Source organism: Lepus europaeus, chromosome 1 (genome assembly GCF_033115175.1).
Source record: "Lepus europaeus isolate LE1 chromosome 1, mLepTim1.pri, whole genome shotgun sequence".
NCBI classification, from domain to species: Eukaryota; Metazoa; Chordata; class Mammalia; order Lagomorpha; family Leporidae; genus Lepus; species Lepus europaeus.
The window spans coordinates 109421059-109448982 of record NC_084827.1 but is presented as its reverse complement, the minus strand read 5'-3'; positions in this window follow the sequence as shown (position 1 = coordinate 109448982).

The window sequence follows — 27924 nt, the reverse complement described above, 5'->3', positions numbered from 1 at the left end:
TTTGGAGATTTTCTTCATCATTTCATCCTAAATATGAAAGTTTTTTTAATTAGCAGGTATGCTATTTTTAGTTTAGTAGATTTTTAATGAAACCATTACTAGTTATTATTGAAGATTTCTTAAAAGGCACCCCCAACTCTGTTGTTGAGCAAGTGACAAAAAAAATTCAAGGATTGTGTATTCATCAACCATGCTTAGCTCTTAAATTTCTGGCCCTACACTAATTACTTAATCTTCCAACATCCTGATTGTCTTATTTTCAAAATGAGAAAAGTAGAATACACTACTCATCAGAATGCCCAAATGTGTACAGGGTGATGAGTATTTCTATTTAACCAGCTCAGGATATGTAAATTATAACAAGCAGCAAGGTGGAACATTATCCTATATGTATCTATGCCTGCGGAATTCTCTTTCCTCTCCTCAACATCAAGCAGAATCAGTTAATGTCTAAATGACACTTCCTTTCTTATAAGAATCACTTCAAGTTAGCCTTTAAATCATGTTGTGTTTGCGTAAATCCCCTCTCCACAACAAGCCTTATGAGGAGTAGGTGATTTGTCTAATGCTTCTCTGTATTGAAATACTTGGTGCATTGCTTGGACCATAAGAGAATCTCACCAGGTTTTTGTTGAGTAACATCACAAATAGACATTTAGGAAGACAGAACAACATGCTCCCTCATGCTTAATTCTCACAGTTACATTATCAGGGACAAACCTTCCCAGTCTTCACTGCTTGAGCCAAAAACATTATTCCTTTATTTTCAATGGGTGGCTGATGTCAGCAGGATCATAATCACAACCCTCTGAGCCAAACATCAGGAGGTTAATAGAAGCTGTTGTTGCAGAGAAAAACATCCTGTTTTCCTTTGTCTCCAAAATGCCCCAGCAGGCATAGGGACACTCCACTAAATGCTGAGCTTAAAAAGAAGACTATTTGCTAAACAATTACTTTTAACCATGCTCTTCCTTACTGCTGGTAGTTTGATGTGTGTACTGATAGAAGAGAACATTCCTAGGTATGGCCTGATTTCCGCTCAGCTCTAAAAACACAATGTTTGTATTGAAACCAAGGATGGGAGTAAACAGTTTAATTCTCTGTGCCCATTAGCTTTTTCACTTCTTTCCACTATTAAACTTCCTTCAGATAATAAACATTCTGCTAAGTTGGATGTCTTGAAATGCTTAGTATACTGCCTAAGTCCATTGAATAGCCAATGTGTCAAAGGTTTTTTATTTTTTTTTTCCAATCAAATCAATAATACCAGCTTTGCTGATTAGAATCTATAGATCAATTCTCTTGTTCTTAGGGACAAATTCTTTCAGTCTCAATTGAAAAATTCTAGAGTATTATAACAGAGCCCCCATTTTATCTTTGCTCTACTGGCATTATTGGTCAGTGTCTGTGAGAGGCAAAAAGATGAAGGCCGGGAACATTATTTAAGGGTAGGAAATCCTAAAAAGAAAAAAAAAATTGCAACAATCCTGTCCTATTCCTTAATTAAGGGCAGGAAATCCTACAAAGTAAAATCTCAACAATCTAATATTGTTCTATTCCCAACCTTTATGTGTTCTTTCTTGCCTTCTTTAGATTCGAAAACACATTTTTATAAATGAGGAAATAAATAAGATGATGAAAGTAAATATAAACAAAACATATTCGAGTATATCTGAAGACAGAATTAAAGTATGATTTCACTTGTTTTCAAGTAACATAGAAAACCTAAACAGACCAATAACCATCATGGAGATTGAATCAGAACACCCCAACAAAGAAAAGCCCAGGACTACAAGGCTTCACTGCGGAATTCTAGCAGACTTTTAAAAAGTACTAATTCCAATTCTTCTCAAGATATTCAGAACAATTGAAAGGGAGGGAATTTTCCCAAACTCCTTTTCTGATGCCACTATCACCTTAATTCCTGAACCAGAAAAAGATCAAGAGAAAGATAACTATAGACCAATATCACTGATGATCATAATGCAAAAATCATCAACAAAATACTAATCAAGTCCAAGAACACATCAGAAAGATCATTCTCCCAGACCAAGTGGAATCTATCCCCCATAGGCAGGGATGGTTCAACATTTGCAAATAAATAAATGTGATATATTACATTAATAAACTGAAAAGTAAAAAAAAACATGATTATCTGAATAGATGTAAAGAACCATTTCATAAAATACAACATCCTTTCATGAGAAAATCCTTAAGCAAATTGGGTATAGAAGGAAGTTTCATCAACACAATTGAGGCAACTTATTACAAACCCACAGGCAACATTTTTTTTTCTTTTTTTAAAGATTTATTTATTTGAAAGTCAGAGTTACACAGAGAGAGGAGAGGCAGAGATAGAAATCTTTCATCCACTGGTTCACTCTCCAACTGGCCACAAAGGCTGTAGCTGCGCTGATCCGAAGCCAGGAGCCAGGAGCTTCTTCCAGGTCTCCCACGTGGGTGCAGGGGCCCAAGGACTTGGGCCATCTTCTACTGCTTTCCCAGGCCATAGCAGAGAGATGGATTGGAAGTGGAGCAGCCGGGATTAGAAACAGCACCCATATGGGATGCCAGCACTTCAGTCAGGGTGTTAACCCGCTGCACCACAGCACTGGCCCTGACACAGGCAGCATCTTTATGAACGGAAAAAAGTTAGAAGCATTTCCACTATGTTCTGGAACCAGATAAGAATGCCCACTCTCACTGCTATTCAATATAGTCCTGGAAGTTTTAGCCAGAGCTATTAGGGAAGAAAAAGTAATCCAAAGGATACAAATAGGAAAGGAATAAGTCAAACTATCCCTATTTGCAGGTGACATGATTCTATATGTAGGATAATCAAAAGACTCCATTAAGAGACTACTGGAACTTAGAAAATAGTTCTGTCAAGTGGCAGGATATAAAATTAACCCAAAAATCAATAGTCTTTGTATACATGGACAATGCCATGGCTGTGAAAGAACTTCTAAGATCAATCTCATTCACAATACCTACAAAAAATTAACTATTTTTGTTTTCTTAATCTAGTTAACAAATCTTATGCAGTTTACTAAATAGAATTGTATGTTCACCTAAGGATAACTGGAGCACTCTTTTCTTTATAAACACAATTTGGGGGCAGAGTTGTGGCACAGCATAGTAAGCTACTAATTGTGACACCAACATCTCATATTGGAGTATCTCTTAGAATGCCAGCTGCCACCGTTTTGATGCAACTCCCTGCAATGTACCTAGGAAAGTAGTAGATGATGGTCCAAATATTTGGGTCCCTGTCACCCATATCAGAGACCAGGCTGGAGTTCTTGGCTCCTGTCCTTGGTCTAGCCCATTTCTGGCACTTGTGGACATTGGGCGAGTGAACCAGAAGATGGAAAGGATCTTTGTCTTTCTTTCCATGTCTCTGTCTCCTCTCCCCTCCCTTCTTTTTCTGATGCTATATCTTTCAAATATATAAATCCTTGAACACACTGAACACAGAGCATGATAGTGGTATTTGTTTAGATTGGGTTGAGTAGAGTTATCAAGTCTCTTGATAACTTTTAAGACCCTCTCCATTTAATCTTAAATGTCTTGAACAAAAGAACTGTCATCTGCTACATAAATCTCACTCAAGCAAAATCAGATTGCATGACATTTTCCATCTTTGCTCTTCAAGTACTGAAAGTAGCTTTACAGCTAGTGTTACTGGCTATGCTTTGCTGCCCTCTGCTGGTATCATGTGAACCAGCTATTCTTGAAACAAAATCACTGGTTATGTCCTAGGTTATACAGTTAAAAGGAGCAAGCTCACACAGACATTGATAGTAAAAATAAACATGAAAAACTGAAATAAAAATAAGGAAACAGAGAAAACAGTTTATTCTTCCTAGAAAAATAATTCTTTAATCTATATTTAATAACTAAATGTATTTTGCTGAAATATTTAACAGTTTGCAACCATGAGTGGAAATTCTTTGCCTTTTGTCTACCAATGATTATTCAGGTGTCAATGAACATGTTTCTCAAACATCAAGGCAAATATTTTACAACTATTATCCACTCTATCTTCCCAATAAATTTACTGCCATTTCTCCTAATACTATTAAATGCTGGAAGCATGTTATCAGATAGTGCATATACTCCGTATTACTAACCTTTCTAAAATCTGATGTTGTTTCGTTTGTTCTAAGAACTGTGCATTAAAAATTGAACTAATTGTTTATAACCCTTAAGAATCCTGGTAAGATTTAGTCACGAGTAACAAATTTTTTACTTTATAGTCCACATATATACTAAATAAAATGCTTCTGACTCTTTCTAAAGTTTAGGAATCACAATTCTAAAACATCATTCAATGAATTTTTCTAGAATCAGTACCACTTAAGCAATTAAGGTAAAGCATATGCAAAGATCTCACTCATATGTAGAGTCGTAAAAATTTGACCTAATCTAAATTAAAAATATAATGGTGGTTATCAAAGGCTATGGGTGACAGAAGGGAGAAGGCATGAGGGAAGGTTGCTTACTGGGTACTTAGTTGTACCTATAATAAGAATAAGAAGTTCTGGCCGGCGCCGCGGCTCACTAGGCTAATCCTCCGCCTTGCGGCGCCGGCACACCGGGTTCTAGTCCCGGTCGGGGCACCGGTCCTGTCCCGGATGCCCCTCTTCCAGGCCAGCTCTCTGCTGTGGCCAGGGAGTGCAGTGGAGGACGGCCCAAGTACTTGGGTCCTGCACCCTATGGGAGACCAGGAGAAGCACCTGGCTCCTGCCATCGGATCAGCGCGGTGCGCCGGCCGCAGCGCGCCAACCGCGGCGGCCATTGGAGGGTGAACCAACGGCCAAGGAAGACCTTTCTCTCTGTCTCTCTCTCTCACTGTCCACTCTGCCTGTCAAAAAAAAAAAAAAAAAAAATTTAAAAAAAAAAAAAAAGAAAAAAAAAAAAAGAATAAGAAGTTCTGGTGTTCTATTGCACAGTAATATTATTGTACTGTGTATTTCTCTACTAAAAAAAAGCTAAAACATGGGATTTTGAATGTTTTTACTGTAATGAAATATTGAACATTTTAATATTCATATTTATCATTGGGCATTACACAATGTATTGAAATGTAATATGGTATCTCATAAATACTTGCAATATTTATGTGCCTGTTCAAAAAGTTAAAAAATAAATGAAGATAAAGCATCAGGCAGGCATTGTGGCAAAGCAGGTTAAACTGACACTTGGGACACTCATATCCCAAATTGAGAGTGCCAGTTCAGGTCCTGGCTTCTCTGTTTCTGATCCATGTTCCTGCTCATGTGCCTGGGAAGCTAGTAGATGACTGACCAAGTACTCGGGTGCCTGCCATCCATGTGGATGACTCAGATGGAGTTCCTGGCTCCTGACTTTAGCCTGGCCCTGCCCTGACTGTTGCCAGAATTTAATATTTGGTAGTAAACCTGCAGACTTACAGATGGAAATGTGTTCATTTTTCAGTTTCTTATTTTTTATTTTAGTTCAAGAGGAGAGAGGGAGGGAGAGAGGAAAGGATAGAGTGTGTGTGTGTGTGTGTGTGGGAGAGAGAGAGAGAGAGAGAGAGAGAGAGAGAGAGAGAGAGAGTGAGTCAGAGTCTTCCATCAGCTTGTTCGCTCCCCAAATGACTGTAACAGGTAGAGCTGGGCCAGGTCAAAACCAAGAGCCAAGAATTACATTGAATTACACATGGTTTACAGGAACTCAGTCTCCTGAGCCATCACCTGTTGGCTCTCAGTCTGCATAAAGCAGGAAGTTGGATTGAAATAGAATATCCAGGACTGAACCAGATGCTCTGATATAGAATGTGAGTGTCTCAAGGAGTAACTTAAATCACTGAGCTAAAGGCCTGCCCTACAACAATTTGCCTTTGTATAAAGAATACAAAATTTGATTATAGGTCACAATTATATGTGAAATGATTTTTATTCACCCTGATGTACTGAATAGTTAATAATCAGATTGAGTTATCAAACTAAGGAAATTTATTTATATCACTATTTCTTTGACAAGTTCAATACGTTGGCATTGTTATTAAGTACATAGAGTTAGCTTTTTGTGTGTTCTATTTATTGCCTCAAAAGTATGATGGAATAGGAAAGCAGGAATAAGGTTTAAGATTTATATCTGGGAGAGACTAAAAGGAAAAGAAAGCATTGTTAAAGCAATGTCATCAATAAAATTATAAATTATTGCAGATCCATTTGTCAAATTGAATGCTCAGTGCTTTACCTTTGTGATTTACTTATTTCCCATGACACTAATAAGTATTTTTAATCACCTCTGTTTTACAAATAAGAAACCTTTGCCTCACAAAATTTAGGTCTCTGGCTGTAGATCACACCATGTGAGTAAACCACAAAGGTAGATTTACAAACCAATGCCAGATCTGAGATTCAAATTTTTCCCAATTAGACAATAATCCCATACACATTTCTGAGTATATTAAGACTCTATGGAGGATTGGCCTATTCTTTACCAAGGATACCAAAATCCATCAAGCTCAAATCCTGTACATAAAGTGCTAGGATATTCATGTATAACCTATACATCCTCCATATATCAACACATTCTTGATTGTTAATAATACCTAGTTCAATGCAAATACTATATAAACTGTGCTAAACTATGAATACTGTATTGTTTACATAATAATGACAAGGTAAAAAGTATATCTATGTTCAATATAGACCGCTTTTAAAAAAAATATTTTTTATCCATGGTTAAATCTGAGGATATGGAACCCATGGGTATGAAGGGCCAATTTGTTAAAAATTTTCATTTTTACCAATACAGAAGATAAAATGTTGAAAACAAGTTCAATTAGCAATATCTTAAAATTACTTTTTAATTCTTTATTTGACTGTGGTGGTTATGTGAATACTGAAAAATGAATATGAACAAGATAAAGTTTAATGATTAATTTTAATCATCTTCTTCTTTTGTACTTTATCAAATAACTCTAATAAATACAAAAGGCCTCTTGCTGCTTTGAGAACAAAGATCTTCCTAAGCAACAACCCACAGACATTTTGCAGTTCTGCTGAGATCCTCAATTTGGATTATCTTTGATCAATATAGCCCATATTTGGGGGTGGAGTCAATTATGTGTGAAAGGGATTCTGAAAGAAATTGCAAACCCTGAAATACTGGTAATTCACTAAAGCCAACATGATGTAGCATCTATACAACAATCTACTCTCTCCTGAAAGCAAAATCTTAAATAATCAACCTTATGATATCCACACATTCACACCAAGTTGCTTCATTTTTCTCCTGGACAAGCAAACACATCAAACATAGTAAGAATCATCAGCTAGACTCAGGAAAAACTCATGTTTTCTGAGATCTCCTGAAGAATATCAATGTTCCTTGTTGAAATATGTCAAGAAGCAAAAATCGATTTATAGCATTTACTTGATGGGACCTCAAGTTCTGATGAGAAGTTTTTAAGACTGAAAATATGATTAAAGCAGACTTTCCTTTCCAACTCATCTTGGAAGGTATCTTTGAAGCACATGCACCGAGTTCTCTTTGCTCTGGTGAGCTCTAGGAAGAACTGATCTACAAGGGAGCTGATCAAGATGCTGTGCTTCACTTCCCTTTTGTCAGCATGCAAAAGCTTGTATCAGAGAAGCTTTCAGAGATAATCAGTACTCGGGAAAAAGTGAATCAGGAAGAGAAAATCATAAATAAATCCATCATTGGGCCACTGAAATTCACTGTTTTTACATGACCATATTTTCAAAGGCAACATTTCCCCCATCTCATTTTATCCTAATTGATTTTTAATTGCTAAACAACTGTGATTAAATCAATCCATCATCCAAAATCGTGTTTTACTATGAGCGTTTAACCTACTTATTACCAGTTTCCCATGGCTTGTAATTAACTAAAGTTTTCCTATGTCCCCATTAACTTCAACTAATCAAGGTTATCCTCTGCTTATGATTCACTTTTAAAAAGTCATTCCTATGCTATGAATCACATTGAAGGAGAAAATGATAGCTGAAGCATAGCTTTGGGGAGGGTGCACAGTAGTGATAGAAACCCTTTACTGCAATACAGAGGCATTGCTCTACAACATACCAGACTAGAATAGAAACAATCTCTAGATTTATGCTACTATTGAGAGCTAACTTAGATTTAGTTCTCACTACATTTCAGCAGTCTCTTTGCTAAACATTATATATGTATAACATGATACAACCCTCACAAGGACTGCTACAAAATAAATACTACAAAAAAAGCAGAATGTCTAATAGGTTTTTAAATCACCTGGTTAATTACAGACAATGTCAGGACTTCAGTCTGATATAGGTGTCACTTGATTTTAATCACTTTATTCTGTTAAAAATAATTAAAAGATTCTCTAGTAGCTGTGCATTCTCAGAGAGAATCGTTTTTTTTCTAGTATAGATAATGTGTGCATATGTATGTTTAATTCAGGATTTCTACAGTTCATCTTAACTGTATGTGAGAGCCTACATTTTCCATAAAATCAATTCATTTTTCAAATTGAAAATTAGCTAATTTGTTCCACTAGCCCAAAAGGCTGACATCAGTGACAAGGAGTGATAAGGTCCAAATTCTTCCATGAAGGACCATAGTTTATTCAGGACAGTGAAGTGCCAAAGACAGAAATCAACTTCAAACTATCTTAAGAAAAAATGCAAATAAACACACATGTTCTTCAGAAAGTTTATGAAAAGGGAATTGAAATAAATTTATTTTGGTGTAAAATATTTGGAAATCCATGCAACATGAGTGGTCTTCAACAGGTGTATTGGGGGGAGGGGGTGGCACTGCACCTCAGCCAGTCAAGCTGCCTCTTGTGACATAGGCAGCCCATAATCAGAGGGACAGTTTGAGTTTCAGGTGCTCTGCATCCAATCCGGCTTCCTGCTAAGCAACTGGAAAGGCAGCAGAGGATGGGCCCAAGTACCTGGGCTCCTACTACCCATTTGAGAGACCCTGATGGAATTCCTGGCTCCTGGCTTCGGCATGGCAACCCTAGTTGTTTTAGCCATTTGGGAGTGAACCTCTCTCTCTCTTTCCTCTTTCATGTAAAAAAAAATAACTAAAAAATTTATGGAAAGATGGTCATTGGGTTTGGCAGTTAAGACAACACTTGAAATACCAGCAACCCGTATTAGAGTGTCTGAGTTCAAGTTCTGGCTCCACTATCAATTTCACCTTCCTGCTAATGCACCCCCTGGGTTACGGCTCAAGTTGTTGCATCCCTGTCACTCACATGAGAAACCTGTATTGATTTTCTGCTCCTGATCTTGGCATGTGGCCCAGGCATTTACAAAGTGAACCAATGAAGGGGAGCACTTGTGGTCTGACTCTCCCAGCATCCCAAATATATTCTCAAAGGTTTTAGAAAATGCATAGTATGAAAACTATAAGGATTTAAAAAAATTTTGCCAAAATAAACATTTTAATTCAATTTGTCCATGAACTTTTAAAAGTAACTTTGGATAAAAGTTTGTTGTACAAAGCAAACCACAGGGGTAAGTAGATAGAATACAGGATTAAAATGACTTGAGTTTTGTAAGCATTTCTTCTGAACATCCCTTTTCTCTCTAGTTTCTTTGCTGAAACTACCTTCTTTATGAAATATTATGTCTGTTGGAACCTCTGACCCCAGAAACTGACAACATTGTAACTGGAGAAAATGATTTTCTTTACAAACAACAAGTCTCTAAGTATTAAAATCCTATGAGAGGGGCATACATTTTGGCACAGCAAATTTGAGCTCTGGCTGCTCTACTTCTGATTCAGTTTCCTGCTAATGTGCCTGGGAAAGTAGAGGAAGATGATCTGAATACTTGGGCCCCTGCCACCTACACTGGTGACCAAGATGGAATTCTGGTTCATGGCTTCAGCCTGGCTCAGATCTGGCTGATGCAGCCATTTCGGGAGTGACTTGATAGAAAATCTGTCTCCTCCTCGCTCCAACCTCCATCACTCAACCAAATAAAAAAAAATGAATCTTTTACAAAAATCCTATGGGAAGGGCCAGTGTTGTAGAATTGCAAGTTCCAGCTGCTCTGCTTCCAATCCAGCTCCATGCTAATGTGCCTGGGAAAGCAGTGGCAATTTGAGGAGTAAACAAGAACATGGAAGATTGTTAGGAAGAATTAGAAAGGAAGAGAAGTAGAAAGAGGGAGAACAAACGAACATTTGCTTAAAATAAAAATCCTATGGGAACCACTCGGTCCAATATGTGCCACATGTCCACCCTGCAGGGCTGAATGATGTGACTGTCTGGTTAGGATCATTGTTCACTGTTTTGGTAAGGAAGCAATCTGGGTTCAATGGCAAATTTGCTTATTTAAAAATGTGCATAATAGGTGTGGTTGAACATTAATAACTATTATACATAGACTTAAATAGATTCTAATTATCCTTGTGTATCTGTTTTACTTCTTAGAGCCAAAACGTCAGGTGGGAGCACCTGATTGGCTGAAGTAAATTCACATATTTTCATAGTAGTGAGAAAGTGGGAGAAGAATCTCCCTCTAGAGATTTTCAAGTGGGAGATGTGGCTTATGGGTTCATACACAGCACTTCCTCACATCCATGTGCAATGAGCAAGCTGTACCTTTTGCCTAATTCATAAGTGCTATTATTTATTCATGAACACCGATAAAATTGTTCCAAACAGGGTAGCAGTTCGAATCTGCTGAAACCCATGACAACACCACATTGTCATAAATACTCAGATTCTGAGAGCTGCATCTTCCATAAAGGTGTGGGATTTTAGTTTAAGGAACAATCCTATAGAAAGCAGCATTGAAGTAGGTATATGAGAGTTTGAATCATAAGAAAATGTCACATGAGATGTATTATATATAACATGAAATACATGTTAAATTATGTATGAGCAGTACTTTAGATTTATATACTCATGTTGGAACTAGTATACATGTGTGTTGATTTACATATAAGAGAAATATATATCACATTTTATAGCTTCATATAATTTTATATTATACATGTGTAACTATGTGTATAATTTATTTTCTATATGTACTTCTCTCTATAAAATACATTCATTTATTCAGTTTTTCAAATCTAGTCAACATAGATATGGGCCACAGAAGAAATTATCTTTGGATTTACATTGAGGGTTGTCACATACCGCAAAGTAGTATCAAAAATAAATTTTATCCTAAGAAGAGAGTCAATTTCTTTTTTATTTAATTAATTAATTAATTTATTTATTTTTGACAGGCAGAGTAGACAGTGAGAGAGAGAGAGACAGAGAGAAAGGTCTTTTTGCCATTGGTTCACCCTCCAATGGCCGGCACCGCCGGCGCACTGCGCTGATCTGAAGCCAGGAGCCAGGTGCTTCTGGTCTCCCTTGGGGTGCAGGGCCCAAGCACTTGGGCCATCCTCCACTGCACTCCCGAGCCACAGCAGAGAGCTGGCCTGGAGGAGGGGCAACCGGGACAGAATCCAGCGCCCCAACCAGGACTAGAACCCAGTGTGCCGGTGCCGCAGGCGGATTAGCCTATTGAGCCGCGGTGCTGGCCGGAGAGTCAGTTTCTAAATGAGTAAAATTCTACTGTAAATACTGTGTATGATAATCCAAGTTTACTCCACGTATTGATGATTCTTTAATTTACTCTAGGAATAAGAAATACTTTGATTAAAAAATTTTTACTAATACATTTTCTCTATAGGATTAATTTATAAGAAATTTATAACTTACATGAAATATATGAAGTATACCTAATGATTTCAGGATGTATATAACCTAAATAACTATACTTTAAACTCTTGATTCCTTACATATCTTTTGTTTCTCTTCTATATTCTTAAGATTGTATGGTCAGCGCCGTGGCTTAACAGGCTAATCCTCCGCCTTGCGGCGCTGGCACACGGGTTCTAGTCCCAGTTTCCGCACCGGATTCTATCCAGGTTGCCCCTCTTCCAGGCCAGCTCTCTGCTATGACCCAGGAAGGCAGTGGAGGATGGCCCAAGTCCTTGGGCCCTGCACCAGCATGGGAGACCAGGAGAAGCACCTGGCTCCTGGCTTCGGATCAGCGAGATGCGCCGGCCGCAGCGGCCATTGGAGGGTGAACCAGCGGCAAAAAGGAAGACCTTTCTCTCGGTCTCTCTCTCACTATCCACTCTGCCTGTCCAAAAAAAAAAAAGATTGTCAAAATTTATTCATTTCTTTATTCTATCATTCATCAGCACTGAGCACCTATAGTTTAATAAGAAACTGGGGAAAGGAGGGAGAGGATAATGTTACAGAGAAAAAAGATGGAGGAGGAGGAAGTGGGATGAACAAGCAGATATCTCCTTTGTCTCAAGGAGCTGAAGTGATCACCTAGTGCAGTTCACCCTTTCCCTGGTCCATGTTACCTATCTCTCCAGTTATGCCTTTACTTTCCATGCAAATCAGCTTTATGACTATCTCCCTGGTCCTGAAAATTATCTGAAATCCTCTTCAACATTTCTCCAGATTTAAACTACTCCCACACAATGACTCATCCCTCATTTTTAAAACATGCCTTGATATAGCATCTTCCGTTTTTCTTCTGATTCCCTGAATGCTCCACCTCTCTCATTGGTATTACTCTTCTCTCAGTACTCCAGGAGGGAATTATTATGCTCTTAAATGACCTTATATAAATAAAATCTTACAAGTCTAAAATTTGTTAACAGTTAATGGTTTTTCTCCTCTTCTTTCCTCTTATAATGACTAGTTGCTAAATCCTATCTAGTCTGTCTACATTATTTCATATTAGTTTCTTCTCTCCTTGTTTCTATTACCTAAATTAAGATTCTCAGTCTCTATTCACTGGATTATATATGTGTGGTGTGTGTGTGTATACAAAGCTTCATAACTGATTTTCTTACCTCTCCTACTTCTCCACTTTAATTCCATATATATATATATATGTGTGTGTGTGTGTGTGTGTATGGAATTATATATGGAAGGAAAACTTACATACTGTTGTCATTTACAGACGCAGGTTGTGGGAAGGACGATGCCCACGGTGATATTCCAGAGAATTAGGTTTGTGTTTGTGCTTCATCTGCTAATCCAGGTCCCTCACTTTCATAGATGATCTTAATTTATAGATGACAAGGAAGAAATGAACCAGGTTTAACTGGCTGCTGTGGAGGTTCCTCTCACGCATTTCAGAGCAAGGTGCTTTATCTTGGAAAATAACTTCGTGTGAATAACATTGCTTCATTGACTCTCAGTAACTAGTTTCATGCTTTTGTGAGCTCCTGGTATATAGCCCAGATTGCTGCTACTTTTTTAAAATTTGATGATTATATATATATAATATATATCATATATTATATATACAGTATAATATATATATTTTATATATATATAAAACCTGCGAAATACTTTGTCCAAAATCTTACTCTTCTGTTTTGGTAGATTTCATTACTTTGCTTCTATAATCTGCAGTGCCTTCACATGAATTAGATACTGCATGGAAGTGCTTAGCATGACATTTATTGCACAGTGAGTATTCCATTGTAATTAGCCATTATTATATGTCATTCCCTGCAAAACACTGTCAAATTATTTATTTCTCTGTTTTACTACTCTGTTGAAATTTCCGTTTCACAAGAGATGTGTGAAGCTGTACTGCCAAGCTTTAAATTTGGGTGAAATGCTTAACCTCTTAGTGCCTCCCTATCCTTACCTACATAATTGTGTTGTTAATATTATCACCTACTTCAAAGTGTTACCATAATGATTAAATACTTGATGCATGCAAAATGACTGTAAGACAGTGTTAAAAATTCAATCAATGTAAGACATTATTCATAGTAATTCAGATTCTTCCATGATCCTTATTCAACTCATCCACTAAGCCTTCTCTCATTCTTGTTCATGAGCACTATGCTTCATCCCTCTTGAGCATTCTCTATTCCATGTACATAATCTGTTTTTCCAGTCATGTGTCCAAGCTCCTTTCTTAGTCTTTTAAAGTTCCTGAAAGCCACACCTTTTCTGCATAGCTAGTATTTCACGTAGGAAGAATATTTAAAAAAAAAAAAAAAAGCTGTGTCACTATTGTCATATCTATTGTCACATGTATACATATGACACACTACTGTCACATGTATTTCAGTATGCCAATCAGTTTATATTTATTAAATAAAAGTTAAAAAAATAAAACTACTATAAATTTCCAAAGTACAGCTTTTGGATTACAGTGGCTTTTCCCCCCCATAACCTCTCTCCCACCCGCAACCATCCCATCTCCCGCTCCCTCTCCCATTCCATTCACATCCAGATTCATTTTCAATTCTCTTTATATACAGAAGATCAGTTTAGTATATACTAAGTAAAGATTAACAGACTACACCGACAAAGACACACAAAGTGTAAAGTACTGTTTGAGTATTAGTTATACCGTTAATTCACATAGCACAACACATTAAGGACAGATATCCTACATGAGACATAAGTACACAGTGACTCCTGTTGTTGATGTAACAATTGACACTCTTGTTTATGGCGTCAGTAATCACCCAAGGCTCTTGTCATGAGTTGCCAAGGCTATGGAAGCTTCTTGAGTTCACTGACTTCGATCTTATTTAGACAAGGTCATAGTCAAAGTGGAAGTTCTCTCCTCCCTTCAGAGAAAGGTACCTCCTCCTTCGATGGCCCATTCTTTCTGCTGGAAGTTTATAGTAGTTTTAAACAATTGAATCTTGAACTGATTTACATGTGCTGATAATCAGAGATTAATTTGTAGTTTATCACCTATCTTCTAACAATATTCATCATTTGTTTATTACTAAAGAATAACACTTAAGAATTAATACAAAAGATTCACTTTGCTCAACAGCAACAAAAAAGCTTTGGATTGAGGTGGGCATTTGGTCCAGCCATTCGGTCAACCCTAAATATACCCACATCCCATACCCATGTGCCTGTTTGGATTCCCTGCTCCTCAACTTCCTATTCAGCTTCCTGCTAATGCACACCCTGTGAGGCAGCAGAGGGTGGCTCAAGTTCATGGATCCCTGCACCCAGATTGGAAAACTGGATTGGGTCTGTGCTCCTGATTGGTGCAGGCAATTGGAAGTGAAGATCTCCCTCTTTTTTAAGTCTGTTTGGTCTCCTTGTTGTCTCTGTGTTCTCATTCTCATTCTCTCACTTTAAAATAAAGTGAAAATAAACAAATTGTTTAAGTTTTTCAAAATTAAGTCAGAAGGTCATTAAGGTGGCAGGACTTGCGCATAGCTGAAGCTAATGCCTGGGAATTTGAACACTGGTCACCTCCTATCTTTGCATTCTCCTATCGAGAATGACTGGATATTTTCATCATGTCCCAAGACTCCAGATGCATCACGGAAAGTTATTAGATGTATGATGGACACTTAAAAAATTATCTTCATTTTATATTAAAGGCAGCAAGAGACACGCAGACCTTCATTTTCTGGTTCACTCCCTAGATACCTACAGCAGTTGAAGCTGGGCCAGGCTGAAGTCAGGAATGTGGAATTCAATCCAGGCTTCCCATGTTGGTGGCAGGGAACCAGGTATCTTAGTTACCTTTTAATTCCTTCCACAGAAGTGGAGCTAGAACTCATTCTAGGTACTCTGATTAGTATGTGAATATCCCAAATGGTGTCTTAATCCCATGCCAAACATCTACCCCTGTACATTTTTAAACTGAATATATCCATTCTTTATCTTCTATCTACATAGTAATCTTCTTTGAAAAATATAGGGGCTAACAAAACAATTTTTACTTGCTGGCAATAAATCAATATTGCTCTCCCATATAAACTCCCCTTTTTTTGTGTGTGTGTTCTCCTTATAATACTGATTCAGAGCTATCTGAACTTCTCTCGCAAATCCAATTCCTAGAACCCAAATAAAGCTCTTCTTATAGTTTGAGCCTGAATTGACAGTGCCAACATGTAGACTACATGATGACAGCATAAACCTGCTAATAGTTAGATTGTCTGACCGTTTTTAAAATACTAGACATTTCTAGTATGTAAGTTAATAGAACACCATAAGGTGACAAATGACAAATGAGCTTATTCAAAATCTGGGAAATCTACACTATAATTGCCACTTGTGGTCAAAGGGCTGTGCAAGGTTAACTTAGGCATCCTGAATATCCTACTACATTAATTAAAATTGATTTAATTCTGACCCTAAAATCCTTCCACTAAAACTTCTTAGGAATTTACCATTGCCATTATTCTTTCAGAATAATTTACAGCTAGCTGGAATTTTGTAATAACTATTCAAAATAATGACTACTTCAAATACTTTTTCTTGGAATAGCCCACAGTACCAAGCAATAAGACATTTATCTGTTGGTCTTTATATTTATCTAGTAAGAGAGCTGAGGGGAGGTGAGAAGGAAGATGAAATGTATATCCGTGGTATTCAGAACTCACTAATAGCTATTATTTTATTGTAAATAAATATTACTGACAAAGTTTTCTTTTTAATCTAGGACCACAAACTGTCCCCTGCCCTTTGCAATTATTCCACTATACCACAGCACATGCGGAGGATTGACACAGAACTGGCCATGGCTGTAAATAAACATCAGGCCTCCTAGTTCCCCTTTAATTAATATTTGCAAGCTTAATCTATATTCAAACAACATTATCCTGATTCAGTGGTATCTGTTAACCTAAAATCAAAAGAGAAAAAAATGCATCTTAAATATCCTTTCAGTGTTGAGATATACTGGTTTCCACTAAAACAGCCCAAGAGCATCCTAGGGAGAGGTTACCACTGTGCTTGAGACTATCTATACATTAAATGTTAGCAGAATTTGTGATTAAAAAAACTTTCATTCATCTCATATTCTTTATGTTAAGAAATTCACCTTCGTGTAGGAATTTCAACCTCATTCCAATTTGGAGTGCCTAGCTTTCAGTCCCATTTATTCCAGCTTCTGGGAATGTGTACCCTGGGAGATAGCATGTGATGTCTCAGATAGGTGGGTCCCCGACATGATTTTTGGAGACCTAATTGAGTTCCTGGCTCCAGCCTGGCACTGGGCCAGGCTGTCAAGAACATACATGTTGCAAGTCAATCAGCAGTTGGGGGTGGGGTGGAGAGGTGAACACAGCTTCATACAGAAGCATTTGGTGAACTAATTATTTATTTGGGTTTTAGTGCAACCTCACTGTGTGTCAGAGATTCGACTGATAGCAAGACCACTATATTTTACTTTTTCCCAGAGTCCTTCCTCAGTGCCAGAAAAACAAAAATACATTTCTTAAGCTTGAAACAAAAAAAAAGCAGATTTAGTGCATGGTGGTTAGATGAAGGGGAAAGAAACAAGAATTGGACACCTGAGATTAAATTTAGTCCACCTGATTAACCACGTGTTAGAAACATGTTTAGAAACTTGTTTAGAAACATGTTTCATTAATTTACTGTCCTAAAAATATACCTTTAAAGAAGTTATTTACATCTTTATTGAGTTCAAAGAAAGTTTCTAGAAGAAATAAGTGGATCAATTTCATTCTTATTGCAGAAGAAAGGAAATACCCTAACACATTAGAGTCCTTTTATTTATGAATAGTCACAATTTATTGTGTTGGCTAATTGTATAACTTGCTTTGTTTTTAATGAACTTAATTAAAACATAAAACAGTGATTTTATCTGCATTTTAAAAGATACTGAGGTATTTAGGTATAGAAAAATTCAATATCTTGCCCAGTATTAGAGCTCAAACATAGCAAAATCATTGGAATCCAGATACATTTGGTTCCAAAGCCTGATTGTGCTATAATGCCTGATTACATAATTGTTCCCAAACCTACTTGTCTGTGAAGAACACATACATATTGCTAGGTCTTACCCAACTCAAATCACCACTTAATAAAAAGTTATACTATGGAACTTGAAAATCTGTATTTTAAAATCATCCTGGGCCAGCATCATGGTGCAGCAGGTTAAGCAGCCATCTGCAACACCAACATCTGATTGTCAGCCACTGGTTGGAGCCCCAGCAGCTCCACTTTTGATCTAGCTTCCTGCTATTGTGCCTAGGAAGGCAGCAGAAGACAGCCGAATACTTGGGCTTCTGGGAATGTGTGTGGCAAAGGAGGAGTTCTAGTCTCCTTTCCTTGGTTTGGCCCAGCCCCGATAATTTTGACAATTTGGGGAGTGAGCCAGCATAAGGAAGATCTTTGTCTCTCCTTCACTGTCAATCTTCCTTTCAGGTAAAATAAACCTTTAAAAACTCCTAATTGGTTCTGAGGCTGACTTTTTGAAGAGCATTAAAAGATACTACAATGATCCATGTCACTTTAAATTACTTTAAAAATACAAGTAAGTACTGTTTGACTGTTAGAAGAATTATAGTTTATAAGAAACTTGATTTTTTTTTAACTTTTATTTAATGAATATAAATTTCCAAAGTATAGCCCATGGGTTACAATGGCTTCCCCCTCCCATAACTTCCCTCCCGCCCGCAATCCTCCCCCTTCCCGCTCCCTTTCCCCTTCCATTCATGTAAAGATTCATTTTCAATTCTCTTTGTATACAGAAGATCAGTTTAGTATATATTAGGTAAAGATTTCAACATTTTGCCCATATAGCAACACAAAGTGAAAAAACTACCATTGGATTACTAATTATAGCATTAAATAGCAATGTACAGCACATTAAAGACAGAGATCCTACATAATTTTTTTTTCAAATTAATTAATTTTCTATGCCATTTCCATTTTAACACCAGGTTGTTTTTTTTTTTTCATTTCCAATTCTCTTTATATACAGAAGATCAATTCAGTATATAATTAGCAAAGACCTCATCAGTTTGTGCCCACACAGAAACACAAAGTATAAAAATACTGTTTCAGTACTAGTTATAGCATCACTTCGCTTTAGACGACACATTAGGGACAGATCCCACATGGGGTGTAAGTACACAGTGACTCCTGTTGCTGATTTAACAATTTGACACTCCTGTTCATGGCGTCAGTAATCTCCCTAGGCTCTAGTCATGAGTTGCCAGGGCTATGGAAGCCTTTAGAGTTCGCTGACTTTGATCTTATTCCGATAGGGTCATAGTCAAAGTGGAAGTTCTCTCCTCCCTTCGGAGAAGGGTACCTCCTTCTTTGATGGCCCCGTTCTTTCCACTGGGATCTCACTCACAGAGATCATTCATTTAGGTCTTTTTTTTTTTTTCCATGATATCTTGGCTTTCCATGCCTGCTATACTCTCATGGGCTCTTCAGCCAGATCTGAATGCCTTGAGGGCTGATTCTGAGGCCAGAGTGTTGTTTAGGACATCTGCCATCCTATGAGTCTGCTGTGTATCCCACTTCCCATGTTGGATCTTTCTCTCCCTTTTTGATTCTATCAGTTAGTATTAGCAGATACTTGTCTTGTTTGTGTGATCTCTTTGACTCTTAGACCTATCAGAACTATCAATTGTGAGCTGAAATTGATCACTTGGACTAGTGCGATGGCATTGGTACATGCCATCTTGATGGGATTGTGTTGGAATCCCCTGGCACATTTCTAACTCCGCCATTTGCGGCCAGTCCGATTGAGCATGTTCCAAATTGTTCATCTCCTCCCTCTCTTTTTCCACTCTTAGATTTAACAGGGATCACTTTTCAGTTAAAATTTAAACACCTAAGAATAATTGTGTGTTAATTACTGAGTTCAACCAATCGTACTAGAACAACAACAACAACAACAACAAATACTAAAAAGGATAAAGTATTACATTGTACATCTAAAGTCAGGATAGGAGCTGATCAGTTCATTGTTGCTTATAGTGTCCATTTCACTTAACAGGTTTCCCCTTTGGCGCTCAGTTGTCACCGATCAGGGAAAACAAATGATATTTTTCTCTTTGGGACTGGCTTAATTCACTCAGCATGATGTTTTCCAGATTGCTCCATCTTGTTGCAAATGACTGGGTTTCGTTGTTTCTTACTGCTGTATAGTATTCTATGGAGTACATGTCCCATAATTTCTTTATCCAGTCTACTGTTGATGGGCATTTGGGTTGGTTCCAGGTCTTAGCTATTGTGAATTGAGCTGCAATAAACATTAATGTGCAGATGGCTTTTTTATTTGCCAAATTAATTTCCTTTGGGTAAATTCCAAGGAGTGGAATGGCTGGGTTGTATGGTAGGGTTATGTTCAGGTTTCTGAGGAATCTCCAGACTGACTTCCATAGTGGCTTAACCAGTTTGCATTCCCACCAACAGTGGGTTAGTGTCCCTTTTTCCCCACATCCTCTCCAGCATCTGTTGTTGGTCGATTTCTGAATGTGAGCCATTCTAACCGGGGTGAGATGGAACCTCATTGTGGTTTTGATTTGCATTTCTCTGATTGCTAGTGATTTTGAACATTTTTTCATGTGTCTGTTGGCCATTTGGATTTCCTCTTTCGAAAAATGTCTATTGAGGTCCTTGGCCCATCTCTTAAGTGGGTTGTTTGTTTTGTTGTTGTGGATTTTCTTGATTTCTTTGTAGATTCTGGTTATCAATCCTTTATCTGTAGTATAGTTTGCGAATATTTTTTCCCATTCTGTTGGTTGCCTCTTCACTTTCCTGACTGTTTCTTTTGAAGTACAGAAACTTCTCAATTTGATGCAATCCCAAATGTTAATTTTGGTTTTGACTGCCTGTGCTGTTGGAGTATTTTCCAGGAAGTCTTTGCCTGTGCCTATATCTTGCAGGGTTTCTCCAATGCTCTCTAATAATTTGATGGTTTCGGGTCGTAGATTTAAGTCTTTAATCCATGTTGAGTGAATTTTTGTGTAAGGTGATAGGTATGGGTCTTGCTTCAAGCTTCTGCACGTGGAAATCCAATTTTCCCAGCACCATTTATTGAATAGACTGTCCTTATTCCAGGGATTAGATTTGGATCTTTGGTCAAATATAAGTTGGCTGTAGATGTTTGGATTGATTTCTGGTGTTTCTATTCTGTTCCATTGGTCTATCCATCTGTTTCTGTACCAGTACCATGCTGTTTTGATAACAACTGCCCTGTAGTATGTCCTAAAATCAGGTATTGTGATGCCTCCGGCTTTGTTTTTGTTGTACAGGATTCCTTTGGCTATTCGAGGTCTTCTGTGTCTCCATATGAATTTCAGCATCATTTTTTCCAGATCTGAGAAGAAGGTCTTTGGTATCTTGATGGGTATTGCATTGAATGTATAAATTGCTTTTGGGAGAATAGACATTTTGATGATATTGATTCTTCCAATCCATGAGCATGGAAGATTTCTCCATTTTTTGGTATCCTCTTCTATTTCTTTCTCTAAGGTTTTGTAGTTTTCATCGTAGAGATCTTTAACGTCCTTGGTTAAGTTTATTCCAAGGTATTTGATTGTTTTTGTAGCTATTGTGAATGGGATTGATTTTAAAAGTTCTTCCTCAGCCGTGGCATTGCCTGTGTATACAAAGGCTGTTGATTTTTGTGCATTGATTTTATATCCTGCTACTTTGCCAAACTCTTCGATGAGTTCCAGCAGTCTCTTAGTAGAGTTCTTTGGGTCCCCTAAATAAAGAATCATATCATCTGCAAAGAGGGATAGTTTGAGTTCGTCCTTCCCGATTTGTATCCCTTTAATTTCTTTTTCTTGCCTAATAGCTCTGGCCAAAACTTCCAGAACTATATCGAATAGCAGTGGTGAGAGAGGGCATCCCTGTCTGGTACCAGATTTCAGTGGAAATGCTTCCAACTTTTCCCCATTCAATAGGATGTTGGCCGTGGGTTTTTCATATATTGCTTTGATTGTATTAAGGAATGTTCCTTCCATACCCAGTTTGCTTAGAGTTTTCATCATGAAAGGGTGTTGTATTTTATCAAATGCTTTCTCTGCGTCTATTGAGAGAATCATATGGTTTTTCTTCTGCAGTCTGTTAATGTAGTGTATTACGTTGATTGTTTTGCGAATGTTGAACCATCCCTGCATACCGGGGATGAATCCCACTTGGTCTGGGTGGATGATCTTTCTGATGTGTTGTTGCAATCTATTGGCCAGAATTTTATTGAGGATTTTTGCATCTATGTTCATCAGGGATATTGGTCTGTAATTCTCTTTCAATGTTGCGTCTCTTTCTGGCTTAGGAATTAAGGTGATGCTGGCTTCATAGAAAGAATTTGGGAGGATTCCCTCTTTTTCGATTGCTCTGAATAGTTTGAGAAGAATTGGAGTTAGTTCTTCTCTAAATGTCTGGTAGAACTCAGCAGTGAATCCATCTGGCCCTGGGCTTTTCTTTGTTGGGAGGGCCTTTATTACTGTTTCAATTTCTGTGTCAGTTATTGGTCTGTTTAGGTTTTCTATGTCTTCCTGGCTCAATTTAGGGAGGTTGTATGTGTCCAAGAATCTGTCCATTTCTGATAGATTTCCCTGTTTGCTGGCATACAAGTCCTTGTAGTAATTTCTGATGATTCTTTTTATTTCTGTGGCATCTGTTGTTACGTTTCCCATTTCATCTCTGATCCTATTGATTTGGGTCTTTTCTCTTCTTTTTTTAGTTAGTTGGGCCAATGGGGTGTCAATTTTGTTTATTTTTTCCAAAAACCAGCTCCTCGTTTGGCTGATTTTTTGTAATGTTTTTTTGGATTCAATCCTGTTGATTTCTTCTCTGATTTTAATTATTTCTCTTCTCCTACTGGGTTTGGGTTTGGTTTGCTGCAGATTTTCTAGATCCTTGAGATGACTTGAAAGCTCATCTATTTGGTGCCTTTCCAATTTCTTGATGTAGGCACCTATTGATATAAACTTTCCTCTTAACACTGCTTTTGTTGTATCCCATAGGTTTTGGTATGTTGTGCTGTTATCCTCATTTACTTCCAGAAAATTTTTGATTTCTCTTTTAATTTCTTCTATGACCCATTGTTCATTCAGGAGCATGTTGTTCAATCTCCATGTGTTTGCACGTGCTCTAGAGATTCCTGAGTTGCCAATTTCCAATTTCATTCCTTTGTGGTCTGAGAAGCTGCATGGTATGATTCTAATTCTTTTGAATTTGCTGAGACTTGCTTTATGGCCTAGTATGTGGTCAATCCTAGAGAGGGTTCCATGTACTGCTGAGAAGAATGTAAAGTCCTTAGATGTAGGATGAAATGTTCTGTAGATATCTGTTAGATCCATTTGGGCTATAGTGTCATTTAAATCTACTGTCTCCTTGTTGATCTTCTGTCCTGTTGATCTGTCTATCTCTGAGAGTGGAGTATTGAAATCCCCCAGTACTACTGTATTGGGGTCTAAGTCTCCCTTTAAGTCCCTTAACAAGTCTTTTAAATAAGCTGGTGCCCTGTAATTAGGTGCATATACATTGATAATCGTTATATCTTCCTGTTGAATTGATCCCTTAATCATTAAATAGTGCCCCTCTTTATCTTTCTGAACAGTTTTTGTGGTAAAGTTTATGTTGTCCGATATTAAGATGGCTACGCCCGCTCTCTTTTCATTTCTGTTGGCGTGGTATATCTTTTTCCAGCCTTTCACTCTCAGCCTGTATGGATCATTGTTGGATAGATGGGTTTCTTGTAAGCAGCAAAAGCATGGGTTTTGTTCCTTAACCCAATCAGCCAATCGGTGTCTTTTAACTGGACAGTTCAAGCCATTAACATTCAATGTGACTATTGAGAAGGAGTAACTTTGCCCTGCCATTAGCCAAAGATACTTTCTAATATATGGTTTGAGATTCCTGTGATCTTTTGGTGTGAGGTTTCCTACCTTTACCTTCTTTCCTATTGGTGACCGTGTTTCTGTGTTTCTGTATGTAACACATCTTTAAGCATCTTTTGCAGGGCTGGACGAGTGGCGACAAATTCTTTCAGTTTCTGTTTGCTTTGAAAGGTCTTTATTTCACCTTCATTCATAAATGAGAGCTTTGCAGGATATAATATTCTGGGCTGGCAGTTTTTCTCTCTTAGCACCTGGGCTATGTCTCGCCATTCTCTCCTAGCTTGCAGGGTTTCTGAAGAGAAGTCAGCTGTGAGTCTAATTGGAGATCCTCTGAGAGTAATCTGGCGTTTCTCTCTTGCACATTTTAGGATCTTTTCTTTGTGTTTCACTGTGGTGAGTTTGATTACGACGTGTCGTGGTGAGGATCTCTTTTGGTCATGTTTATTAGGGGTTCTATGAGCTTCCTGTATTAGGATGTCTCTGTCTTTCTCCAAACCTGGGAAATTTTCTGCTAGTATCTCACTAAAAAGGCCTTCTAATCCTTTCTCTCTCTCCATGCCTTCAGGTACTCCTAGAACCCGAATGTTGGTTTTTTTAAGAGTATCCTGTAGATTCCTGACAGTATTTTTTATATTTCTGATTTCTTCTTCTTTTCTTTGATTTGATTGTTTCCTTTCCTGTTCTCTGTCTTCTAAGTCTGATATTCTCTCTTCTGCTTCGTCCATTCTGTTTTTAAGACTCTCTAATTTGTTTGTCATTTGATCTATTGAATTCTTCATTTCATTATGATTTCTCATCACTATCACCATTTCTTGTTCCACTAGTTGTTTCAATTCATTTTGATTCCTCCTTAATATTTCATTTTCACGGGAGAGATTTTCTATCTTGTCCATGAAGGATTTCTGTAGTTCAAGAATTTGTTTTTGAGAACTTCTTAATGTTCTTAGCAATTTTTTGAGATCTGCTTCTTGCATTTCTTCAATCTCCTCATCTTCATAATCTTGAATTGGGGTGTCTTTTTCATTTGGGGGTGTCATAGTGTCTTCCTTATTCTTGTTAGCTTGGTTTTTGCGTTTGTTGTTTGGCATGTTGGAGATATTTGGTTTCTTCACTGTGGTGTTTTTTCTTGTTACACTATGGCTCTATATTAAGTGGACTGTCTGCTTTCAGTGGTGCCTTAGAGGCTTGAGATGAGTGTGGACTGAGAGCTGTGTTTGGTTCCTCAGGGCTGAGGGTGTGTCAAAGATGACACTCCCAGGTTAGGTGTGGTAAATCTCTCTCTTTTTTGATTCAAAAGGGAAGTAATTCCGCACAGCTGAATGTAATTGGAGGTAGTTAGCAGGCAAATGATATACCCACAGGAGCCAGAGATCGGAAGCTCTTTCCCAAGGACCACACAGGGAATCTCTGCTGCCCTCAGTGTGGGCTCCAATTCTCCTGCAATCTCCCACTGGGTTGCCAAGTTAGATGCTAATCTCCTGTTATTTCACCCCTCCCCCCAGAGTCAGGTTTTTCTGCTAGGCTCAGGGCCGGTGCAGACCTGAGGTCGCCCAGCTTATGACATATGTCCAAAATGGCGCCTGCTCTGTCTTGCTCGCCTTTGAGAGGTGAGCGGAGAGAGAGGAACTTGTGTCCGTATCAGTCACTTTTTTTATTTTTTTCCTATCTCTCTTCTAGTTAGCCTGGTGAACTTTTCCCCACGGAGTTTCAAGCCTCGTTCCCTCTAGCCTCCTCTTTCCGCTTGCTCGCTGGTATCTCGGGCTATGGAGGTTCGGCTCACCTCGCGTTCCAGCGCTGGTGCGTTGAGTCTGCCGCTGGTGTCCCGAACTTGGGCTCCCACGCTCTCCACGCAGGTCCACTGTGAATCACTAGTTCCGGAAGAGTTTCCTCTGCTGTTTCATCCCCTACTCTTCCTTGATCCTGCAGTATCTCCACTTATATTAAACTTTCTCTCCCCCCGGACTAAGTGTGCTTCTGCCTATTCCGCCATCTTGCCCGGAACTCTACCGGCACACCAGGTTCTAGTCCCGGTTCGGGGCGCCGGATTCTGTCCCGGTTGCCCCTCTTCCAGGCCAGCTCTCCGCTGTGGCCCGGGAGTGCAGTGGAGGATGACCCAAGTGCCTGGGCCCTGCACCCCTGGGAGACCAGGAGAAGCAGCTGGCTCCTGCCTTCGGATCACCTGCCGCAGCCTGCTGGCCGCGGCGGCCATTGGAGGGTGAACCAATGGCAAAAAAAAAAAAAGCAAGAAACTTGATTTCTATTATGAAAGACTAATGCATAGTAAAAAAGCAAAGTAACTGATGGATGATGGTTTTTAAGAGTTATTCCATATGGAGTGTGAGAATTAGTTGGATTTAGCTTGTCTTAGAAGAGCAAGAGTACTTTTCCATCAACATAAGTAAAATATAAGTACTAATGTTTGCACTATTATACAAAACTTAAATAAATATTACGGGTATTCAAAACATTCATGGGAAATAAATATATAAATATGAATAATGAAATATGAATGAAAATGAATATGGATAATAAAATGTGAATATATGAAAAGACTATATGTGGATCTCAAAATTTTCTTATAGCAAGCTGAAAAAGATGTGACTTGAGGTACTAAGAAGGATAATGATTTGAAAAGAGCCCATATGAGATCAACATGAATTCTGCTAAAATTGACTCAAGAATAAACATCAAATGTATGGCAAACTTGGAGTGGAAAAATGGTGGAATTCATACTTTATGAAAAGTATGTTGAGGTAATGCCATTTATGAACTGGTGAGGCCACGTTGAAGATGGAGCTCATAGCAGAAGACCATCCACATTAATTTGGGAGGGAAAAACTAATCCTTCTCATGAATTAATCTAATTGAATAGGATTGATGGTTAAGAGCAGAAACCATAGCCAACACCATCTAGTTCTCAAAAAGTTCGACTACCCAATTCTGGCAAAAATATTAAGGGGGAACAAATTATTGCTGGATGGATGTCATGACTATGCCCAGATCAGGTGCAAACAAGTACAGAGTTTTCAATGGAAATTCTAAACAAGTGGGATCAAGATCCTGAAGCATTTCTTTAAAGAAGTGGAATAAGAGATGAAACCTGGCTTTCCCAGTATGTTCCTGAAGACAAAGCACCACTATTGAGCAACACCTCCCAAGAGTCAAGACAAAAGTGAACAAAGATTATGGCAATTTTTTTTTCTTTTTGGTATGCTCAAGGCATTTGGCTTGTTGACTTGGTGGAGGAGAAAGAATATGAACATCTGCTTATTATGAGAGTGTTTTGGGACAAACAAAGCATTAGCAAAAATACGCCCAGGAAAGCTTCCCCACTGAGTCTTTCTCTACTACAACATTCCTCCTCCTATACCTTTCAGCAATACAGGGCAATTCTGGGACAACTTCAACTGGAACTCATTAGGTACCCACCTAAGTGTCCTGATTTGCCTCCTTCTGACTTTTTGTTTTCTAATCTAATTAAAAGATAAACTTAAGGAACACCTTAATTTCTTTCTTCAATTGCTAATGTAAAAAAAAAAAAATGCACAGTAGAGCATAAATTCCCAGGAATCCAAGTTCTTTAGGGAGGAACAAAATGGCTGGTCCCACTTAACAAAAGTGTTCTAACTTCACAGAACTTATAAAGTTTATAATTTTATCTTTTAATTCTGTATTTTGTTCATTTTTGAACTTTATAGTAACAGCAACTGAATTAATCTGAGAATTCAAAATTTCTATGCTATTATTATAAATATTTGTGGCATTTATTTCTTCTTGATTATTAGCTTACAAATACTACCATCTCCATCTAGATGTTAGCTTTATTTGTTAGTTTTTAAAAACTCACTTGCCATTATGGCAATATAGAGTGGTGCTTAAGAATATGCTCTCCTGATTGAGAACTCAAACACCAACTCTACTGTTCAGATATTAAACAATTTGCTCATCACAAATCTTGATTTCCTCAAATGTAAAGTATAAACACACATAGTAACTATGTTCAAGTGTGATTGCACTAAACAGAATACATAAAGTGTTTAAAACAGGGTCCTGTGCATGAAAAAGTATTCAAGATATATTCTTAAATGATGATCTACCAAAAAATATATTATATACATGTATATATATAATATATTACAGACTTTGGAGTCCTATGTAAAACAAATATGAATAGATACAATTTAACTTAATTGGTCTAATCTTGAAATGTTTTGATTTACTTACCTAGGACATAGATTAATCTTTGATTTATAATTAGAAATATTTTGGGAACTA